Here is a 10,326-nt window from a genome sequence, read left to right on the forward strand (position 1 = left end):
CAGTTTTTAATTCCGATGCTTCACTTCAGGTTTACTGTATCCCTTGGACCTTCCCATTGACGATGAAACACAGATATTGCATCGGAATTAAATACAGAAGGCACAATGCCGACTTAAGTACAAGAAGACTGACTCTTCCTACTGTCTTTGTTTTGAACCATTCCTGTGACACTAGTTATAGATTCCGATGCTTCACTTCAGGTCTACTGTATCCCTCTGATCCTCTTATTGACGATGAAACACAGAAATTGCATCGGAATTAAATACAAAAGGCACAATGCCGACTTAAGTACAAGAAGACTGACTCATCTTACTGTCTATGTTTTGAACCATTCCTGTGACACTAGTTATAGATTCCGATGCTTCACTTCAGGTTTACTGTATCCATCTGACCTTCTTATTCACGATGAAACACAGAAATTGCATCGGAATTAAATACAAAAGGCACAATGCCGACTTAAGTACAAGAAGACTGACTCTTTTTACTGACTATGTTTTGAATCATTCCTGCGACACTAGTTATAGATTGGGATGCTTCACTTCAGGTTTACTGTATCCCTCTTACCTTCTTATTCTCGATGAAACACAGAAATTGCATCGGAATTAAATAGAAAAGGCACAATGCCGACTTAAGTACAAGACGACTGACTTTTCTTACTGTCTATGTTTTGAACCATTCCTGTGACACTCGTTATAGATTCCGATGCTTCACTTCAGGTTTACTGCATCCCTTGGACCTTCTTATTGACGATGAAACACAGAAATTGCATCGGAATTAGTACAAAAGGCACAATGCCGACTTAAGTACAAGAAGACTGACTCTTCTTACTGACTATGTTTGAACCATTCCCGTGACTCTAGTTATGGATCCCGATGCTTCACTTCAGGTATACTGTATCCCTCTTACCTTCTTATTCTCGATGAAACACAGAAATTGCATCGGAATTAAACACAAAAGGCACAATGCCGACTTAAGTACAAAAAGACTAACTCTTCTTACTGACTATGTTTAGAACCATTCCTGTGACACTAGTTATAGATTCCGATGCTTCACTTCAGGTTTACTGTATCCCTCTGACCTTCTTATTGACGATGAAACACACGAATTGCAACGGAATTAAATACAAAAGGCACAATGCCGACTTAAGTAAAAGAAGACTGACTCTTCATACGGTCTATGTTTTGAATCTCTCCTGTGAGACCAGTTTTAGATTCCGATGCTTCACTTCAGGTTTACTGTTTCCCTTGGACCTTCTTATTGACGATGAAACACAGAAATTGCATCGGAATTAAATACATAAGTCTCAATGAAGACCTAAATACAAGAAGACTGACTCATCTTACTGTCTATGATTTGATCCATTCCTGTGAGAATAGTTCGTAATTCCGATGCTTCAGTTCAGGCTTACTGTATCCCTTGGACCTTCTTATTGAGGATGAAACGCAGAAATTGCATAGGAATTAAATACAAAAGGCACAATGCCGACTTAAGAACAAGAAGGCTGACTCTTCTTACTGTCTATGCTTTGAACCATTCCTGTGACACTAGTTATAGATTCCGATGCTTTACTTCAGGTTTACTGTTTCCCTTTGATCTTCTTATTGACGATGAAACACAGAAATTGCATCGGAATTAAATACAAAAGGCGCAATGCCGACTTAAGTACAAGAAGACTGACTCATCTTACTGACTATGTTTTGAACCATTCCTGTGACACTAGTTATTGATTCCGATGCTTCACTTCAGGTTAACTGTATCTCTTGGACCTTCTTATTGACGATGAAACACAGATATTGCATCGGAATTAAACACAAAAGGCACAATGCCGACTTAAGTACAAAAAGACTGACTCTTCTTACTGACTATGATTAGAACGATTCCTGTGACACTAGTTATAAATTCCGATGCTTCACTTCAGGTTTACTGTATCCCTCTGACCTTCTTATTGACGATGAAACACTGAAATTGCATCGGATGTAAATGAAAAAGGCACAACGCTGACTTAAGTACAAGAAGACTGACTCTTTTTACTGACTACGTTTTGAACCATTCCTGTGACACTAGTTATGGATTCGGATGCTTCACTTCAGGTTTACTGTATCTCTCTGACCTTCTTATTGACGATGAAACACAGAAATTGCATCGGAATTAAATACAAAAGGCACAATGCCGACTTAAGTACAAGAAGACCGACTGTCCTTACTGACTATGTTTTGAACCATTCCCGTGACTCTAGTTATAGATCCCAATGCTTCACTTCAGGTTTACTGTATGCCTCTGACCTTCTTATTGACGATGAAACACACGAATTGCAACGGAATTAAATAGAAACGCCACAATGCCTACTTAAGAACAAGATGGCTGACTCTTCTTACTGGCTATGTTTTGAACCATTCCTGTGACACTAGTTATATATTCCGATGCTTCACTTCAGGTTTACTGTATCTCTTGGACCTTCTTATTGACGAAGATACACAGAAATTGCATCGGAATTAAATACAAAAGGCAAAATGCCGACTTAAGTAAAAGAAGACTGACTCTTCTTACTGTCTATGTTTTGAATCTCTCCTGAGAGACCAGTTTTAGATTCCGATACTTCACCTCAGGTTTACTGTAGCCCTTGGACCTACGTATTCACGATGAAACACAGAGATTGCATCGGAATCAAACACAAAAGGCACAATGTCGACTTAAGTACAATAAGGCTGACCCTTCTTACTGTCTATGTTTTGAACCTTTCCTGTGAGACGACTTTTAGATTCCGAAGCTTCACTTCAGGTTTACTTTTTCCCTTGGAATTTCTTATTGACGATGAAACACAGAAATTGCTTCGCAATTAAATACAAAAGGCACAATGCCGACTTAAGTACAAGAAAACTGACTCTTCTTAATGTCTATGATTTGAACCATTCCTGTGACACTAGGTATAGATTCCGATGCTTCACTTCAGGTTTACTGTATCTCTTGGACCTTCTTATTGACGATGAAACACAGAAATTGCTTCGGAATTTAACACAAAAGGCACAATGCCGACTTAACTACAAAAAGACTGACTCTTCATACTGACTCTGAGTAGAACCATTCCTGTGACACTAGTTATAGATTCCGATGCTTCACTTCAGGTTTACTGTATCCCTCTGACCTTCTTATTGACGATGAAACACAAAAATTGCATCGGAATTAAATAAAAAAGGCACAATGCCGACTTAAGTACAAGAAGACTGTTACTTTCTACTGACTATGTTTTGAACCATTCCTGTGACACTAGTTACAGATTCGGATGCTTCAATTCAGGTTTACTGTATCCCTCTGACCCTCTAATTCACGATGAAACACAGAAAATGCACCCGAATTAAATAGAAAAGGCACAATGCCGACTTAAGTACAAGACAACTGACTTTTCTTACTGTCTATGTTCTGAACCATTCCTGTGACACTTGTTATAGATTCCGATGCTTCACTTCAGGTTTACTGTCTGCCTTGGACCTTCTTATTGACGATGTAACACAGAAATTGCATCGGAATTAAATGCAAAAGGCACAATGCCGACTTAAGTACAAGAAGACTGACTCTACTTACTGACTATGTTTGAACCATTCCCGTGACTCTAGTTATAGATCCCGATGCTTTACTTCAGCTCTACTGTATCCCATCGACCTTCTTATTCACGATGAAATGCAGAAATTGCATCGGAATTAAATAGAAACGCAGAATGCCGACTTAAGTACAGGTAGACTGACTCTTCTTAGTGTCTATGTTTAAAACCATTACTGTGATACTAGTTATAGATTCTGATGCCTCACTCCAGGTTTACTGTATCCCTCGCAAATTCTTATTGACGACGAAACACAGAAATTGCAACGGAATTAAATACAAAAGGCACAATGCCGACTTAAGTACAAGAAGACCGACTCTTCTTACTGACTATGTTTTGAACCATTCCTGTGACACTAGTTATAGATTCTGATGCTTCATTTCAGGTTTACTGTATCCCTTGGACCATCTTATTGACGATGAAACACATAAATTGCATCGGAATTAAATGGAAACGCAGAATGCCGACTTAAGTATAGGAAGACTGACTCTTCTTACTGTCTATGTTTTGAACCATTCCTGTGACACTAGTTCTAGATTCCGATGCTACACTTCAGGTTTACTGTATCCCTCTGACCTTCTTAGTGACGATGAAACACAGAAATTGCATCAGAATTAAATACAAAAGGCACAATACCAACTTAAGTACAAGAAGGCTGAGTCTTCTTACTGTCTATGTTTTGAACCATTCCTGTGACACTAGTTATAGATTCCGATGCTTAACTTTAGGTTTACTGTATCCCTTAGACCTTCTTATTGACGATGAAACACAGAAATTGCATCGGAATTAAATACAAAAGGCACAATGCCGACTTTAGTTGAAGAAGACTGACTCTTCTTACTGTCTATGTTTTGAACCATTCCTGTGACTCTAGTTATAGATTCCGATGCTTCACTTCAGGTTTACGGTACCCTTCTGACCTTCTTATTTACGATAAAACACAGAAATTGCATCGGCATTAAATACAAAAGGCACAATACCGACTTTAGTACAAGAAGACTGACTCTTCTTACTGTCTATGTTTTGAACCATTCCTGTGACACTAGTTATAGATTCCGATGCTTCAATTCAGGTCTACTGTATCCCATCGACCTTCTTATTCACGATGAAACACAGAAATTGCATCGGAATGAAATACAAAAGCACAAAGCCGACTTAAGTACAAGGAGACTAACTCTTCTTACTGTCTATGTTTAAAACCATTCCTGTGTCACTAGTTATAGATTCTGATGCCTCACTCCAGGTTTACTGTATCCCTCGGACCTTCTTATTGACGATGAAACACAGAAATTGCAACGGAATTAAATAGAAAAGGCACAATGCCGACTTAAATACAAGAAGACTGACTCTTCTTAGTGACTATGCTTTGAACCATTCCTGTGACACTAGTTATAGATTCTGATGCTTCACTTCAGGTTTACTGTCTCCGTTGGACCTTCTTATTGACGATGAAACACAGAATTTACATCGGAATTAAATACAAAAGGCACAATGCCGACATAAGTACAAGAAGACTGACTCTCCTTACTGTCTATGTTTTGAGCCATTCCTGTGAAACTAGTTATAGATTCCGATGCTTCACTTCAGGTTTACTGTATCCATCTGACCTTCGTATTCACGATGAAACACAGAAATTGCATCGGAATTAAATACAAAAGGCACAATGCCGACTTAAGTACAAGAAGACTGACTCTTTTTACTGACTATGTTTTGAATCATTCCTGCGACACTAGTTATAGATTGGGATGCTTCACTTCAGGTTTACTGTATCCCTCTTACCTTCTTATTCTCGATGAAACACAGAAATTGCATCGGAATTAAATAGAAAAGGCACAATGCCGACTTAAGTACAAGACGACTGACTTTTCTTACTGTCTATGTTTTGAACCATTCCTGTGACACTCGTTATAGATTCCGATGCTTCACTTCAGGTTTACTGCATCCCTTGGACCTTCTTATTGACGATGAAACACAGAAATTGCATCGGAATTAGTACAAAAGGCACAATGCCGACTTAAGTACAAGAAGACTGACTCTTCTTACTGACTATGTTTGAACCATTCCCGTGACTCTAGTTATGGATCCCGATGCTTCACTTCAGGTATACTGTATCCCTCTTACCTTCTTAGTGACGATGAAACACACGAATTGCAACGGAATTAAATAGAAACGCCACAATGCCTGCTTAAGAACAAGATGGCTGACTCTACTTACTGGCTATGATTTGAACCATTCCTGTGACACTAGTTATATATTCCGATGCTTCACTTCAAGTTTACTGTATCTCTTGGACCTTCTTATTGACGAAGAAACACAGAAATTGCATCGGAATTAAACACAAAAGGCACAATGCCGACTTAAGTACAAAAAGACTAACTCTTCTTACTGACTATGTTTAGAACCATTCCTGTGACACTAGTTATAGATTCCGATGCTTCACTTCAGGTTTACTGTATCCCTCTGACCTTCTTATTGACGATGAAACACACGAATTGCAACGGAATTAAATACAAAAGGCACAATGCCGACTTAAGTAAAAGAAGACTGACTCTTCATACGGTCTATGTTTTGAATCTCTCCTGTGAGACCAGTTTTAGATTCCGATGCTTCACCTCAGGTTTACTGTACCCCTTGGACCTTCGTATTCACGATGAAACACAAAGATTGCATCGGAATCAAACACAAAAGCCACAATGCCGTCTTAAGTACAATAAGGCTGACACTTCTTACTGTCTATGTTTTGCACCTTTCCTGTGAGACGACTTTTAGATTCCGATGCTTCACTTCAGGTTTACTGTTTCCCTTGGACCTTCTTATTGACGATGAAACACAGAAATTGCATCGGAATTAAATACATAAGTCTCAATGAAGACCAAAATACAAGAAGACTGACTCATCTTACTGTCTATGATTTGATCCATTCCTGTGAGAATAGTTCGTAATTCCGATGCTTCAGTTCAGGCTTACTGTATCCCTTGGACCTTCTTATTGAGGATGAAACGCAGAAATTGCATAGGAATTAAATACAAAAGGCACAATGCCGACTTAAGAACAAGAAGGCTGACTCTTCTTACTGTCTATGCTTTGAACCATTCCTGTGACACTAGTTATAGATTCCGATGCTTTACTTCAGGTTTACTGTTTCCCTTTGATCTTCTTATTGACGATGAAACACAGAAATTGCATCGGAATTAAATACAAAAGGCGCAATGCCGACTTAAGTACAAGAAGACTGACTCATCTTACTGACTATGTTTTGAACCATTCCTGTGACACTAGTTATTGATTCCGATGCTTCACTTCAGGTTAACTGTATCTCTTGGACCTTCTTATTCACGATGAAACACAGAAATTGCATCGGAATTAAACACAAAAGGCACAATGCCGACTTAAGTACAAAAAGACTGACTCTTCTTACTGACTATGATTAGAACGATTCCTGTGACACTAGTTATAAATTCTGATGCTTCACTTCAGGTTTACTGTATCCCTCTGACCTTCTTATTGACGATGAAACACTGAAATTGCATCGGATGTAAATGAAAAGGCACAACGCTGACTTAAGTACAAGAAGACTGACTCTTTTTACTGACTACGTTTTGAACCATTCCTGTGACACTAGTTATGGATTCGGATGCTTCACTTCAGGTTTACTGTATCTCTCTGACCTTCTTATTGACGATGAAACACAGAAATTGCATCGGAATTAAATACAAAAGGCACAATGCCGACTTAAGTACAAGAAGACCGACTGTCCTTACTGACTATGTTTTGAACCATTCCCGTGACTCTAGTTATAGATCCCAATGCTTCACTTCAGGTTTACTGTATGCCTCTGACCTTCTTATTGACGATGAAACACACGAATTGCAACGGAATTAAATAGAAACGCCACAATGCCTACTTAAGAACAAGATGGCTGACTCTTCTTACTGGCTATGTTTTGAACCATTCCTGTGACACTAGTTATATATTCCGATGCTTCACTTCAGGTTTACTGTATCTCTTGGACCTTCTTATTGACGAAGATACACAGAAATTGCATCGGAATTAAATACAAAAGGCAAAATGCCGACTTAAGTAAAAGAAGACTGACTCTTCTTACTGTCTATGTTTTGAATCTCTCCTGAGAGACCAGTTTTAGATTCCGATACTTCACCTCAGGTTTACTGTAGCCCTTGGACCTACGTATTCACGATGAAACACAGAGATTGCATCGGAATCAAACACAAAAGGCACAATGTCGACTTAAGTACAATAAGGCTGACCCTTCTTACTGTCTATGTTTTGAACCTTTCCTGTGAGACGACTTTTAGATTCCGAAGCTTCACTTCAGGTTTACTTTTTCCCTTGGAATTTCTTATTGACGATGAAACACAGAAATTGCTTCGCAATTAAATGCAAAAGGCACAATGCCGACTTAAGTACAAGAAAACTGACTCTTCTTAATGTCTATGATTTGAACCATTCCTGTGACACTAGGTATAGATTCCGATGCTTCACTTCAGGTTTACTGTATCTCTTGGACCTTCTTATTGACGATGAAACACAGAAATTGCTTCGGAATTTAACACAAAAGGCACAATGCCGACTTAACTACAAAAAGACTGACTCTTCATACTGACTCTGAGTAGAACCATTCCTGTGACACTAGTTATAGATTCCGATGCTTCACTTCAGGTTTACTGTATCCCTCTGACCTTCTTATTGACGATGAAACACAAAAATTGCATCGGAATTAAATAAAAAAGGCACAATGCCGACTTAAGTACAAGAAGACTGTTACTTTCTACTGACTATGTTTTGAACCATTCCTGTGACACTAGTTATAGATTCGGATGCTTCAATTCAGGTTTACTGTATCCATCTGACCCTCTAATTCACGATGAAACACAGAAAATGCACCCGAATTAAATAGAAAAGGCACAATGCCGACTTAAGTACAAGACAACTGACTTTTCTTACTGTCTATGTTCTGAACCATTCCTGTGACACTTGTTATAGATTCCGATGCTTCACTTCAGGTTTACTGTCTGCCTTGGACCTTCTTATTGACGATGTAACACAGAAATTGCATCGGAATTAAATGCAAAAGGCACAATGCCGACTTAAGTACAAGAAGACTGACTCTACTTACTGACTATGTTTGAACCATTCCCGTGACTCTAGTTATAGATCCCGATGCTTTACTTCAGGTCTACTGTATCCCATCGACCTTCTTATTCACGATGAAACGCAGAAATTGCATCGGAATTAAATAGAAACGCAGAATGCCGACTTAAGTACAGGTAGACTGACTCTTCTTACTGTCTATGTTTAAAACCATTACTGTGATACTAGTTATAGATTCTGATGCCTCACTCCAGGTTTACTGTATCCCTCGCAAATTCTTATTGACGACGAAACACAGCAACGGAATTAAATACAAAAGGCACAATGCCGACTTAAGTACAAGAAGACTGACTCTTCTTACTGACTATGTTTTGAACCATTCCTGTGACACTAGTTATAGATTCTGATGCTTCACTTCAGGTTTACTGTATCCCTTGGACCATCTTATTGACGATGAAAAACATAAATTGCATCGGAATTAAATGGAAACGCAGAATGCCGACTTAAGTACAGGAAGACTGACTCTTCTTACTGTCTATGTTTTGAACCATTCCTGTGACACTAGTTCTAGATTCCGATGCTACACTTCAGGTTTACTGTATCCCTCTGACCTTCTTAGTGACGATGAAACACAGAAATTGCATCAGAAATAAATACAAAAGGCACAATACCAACTTAAGTACAAGAAGGCTGAGTCTTCTTACTGTCTATGTTTTGAACCATTCCTGTGACACTAGTTATAGATTCCGATGCTTCACTTTAGGTTTACTGTATCCCTTAGACCTTCTTATTGACGATGAAACACAGAAATTGCATCGGAATTAAATACAAAAGGCACAATGCCGACTTTAGTTGAAGAAGACTGACTCTTCTTACTGTCTATGTTTTGAACCATTCCTGTGACTCTAGTTATAGATTCCGATGCTTCACTTCAGGTTTACGGTACCCTTCTGACCTTCTTATTTACGATAAAACACAGAAATTGCATCGGCATTAAATACAAAAGGCACAATACCGACTTTAGTACAAGAAGACTGACTCTTCTTACTGTCTATGTTTTGAACCATTCCTGTGACACTAGTTATAGATTCCGATGCTTCAATTCAGGTCTACTGTATCCCATCGACCTTCTTATTCACGATGAAACACAGAAATTGCATCGGAATGAAATACAAAAGCACAAAGCCGACTTAAGTACAAGGAGACTAACTCTTCTTACTGTCTATGTTTAAAACCATTCCTGTGTCACTAGTTATAGATTCTGATGCCTCACTCCAGGTTTACTGTATCCCTCGGACCTTCTTATTGACGATGAAACACAGAAATTGCAACGGAATTAAATAGAAAAGGCACAATGCCGACTTAAATACAAGAAGACTGACTCTTCTTAGTGACTATGCTTTGAACCATTCCTGTGACACTAGTTATAGATTCTGATGCTTCACTTCAGGTTTACTGTCTCCGTTGGACCTTCTTATTGACGATGAAACACAGAATTTACATCGGAATTAAATACAAAAGGCACAATGCCGACATAAGTACAAGAAGACTGACTCTCCTTACTGTCTATGTTTTGAGCCATTCCTGTGAAACTAGTTATAGATTCCGATGCTTCACT

The sequence above is a fragment of the Schistocerca piceifrons genome, unplaced genomic scaffold (assembly GCF_021461385.2).
Source record: "Schistocerca piceifrons isolate TAMUIC-IGC-003096 unplaced genomic scaffold, iqSchPice1.1 HiC_scaffold_1571, whole genome shotgun sequence".
NCBI lineage: Eukaryota > Metazoa > Arthropoda > Insecta > Orthoptera > Acrididae > Schistocerca > Schistocerca piceifrons.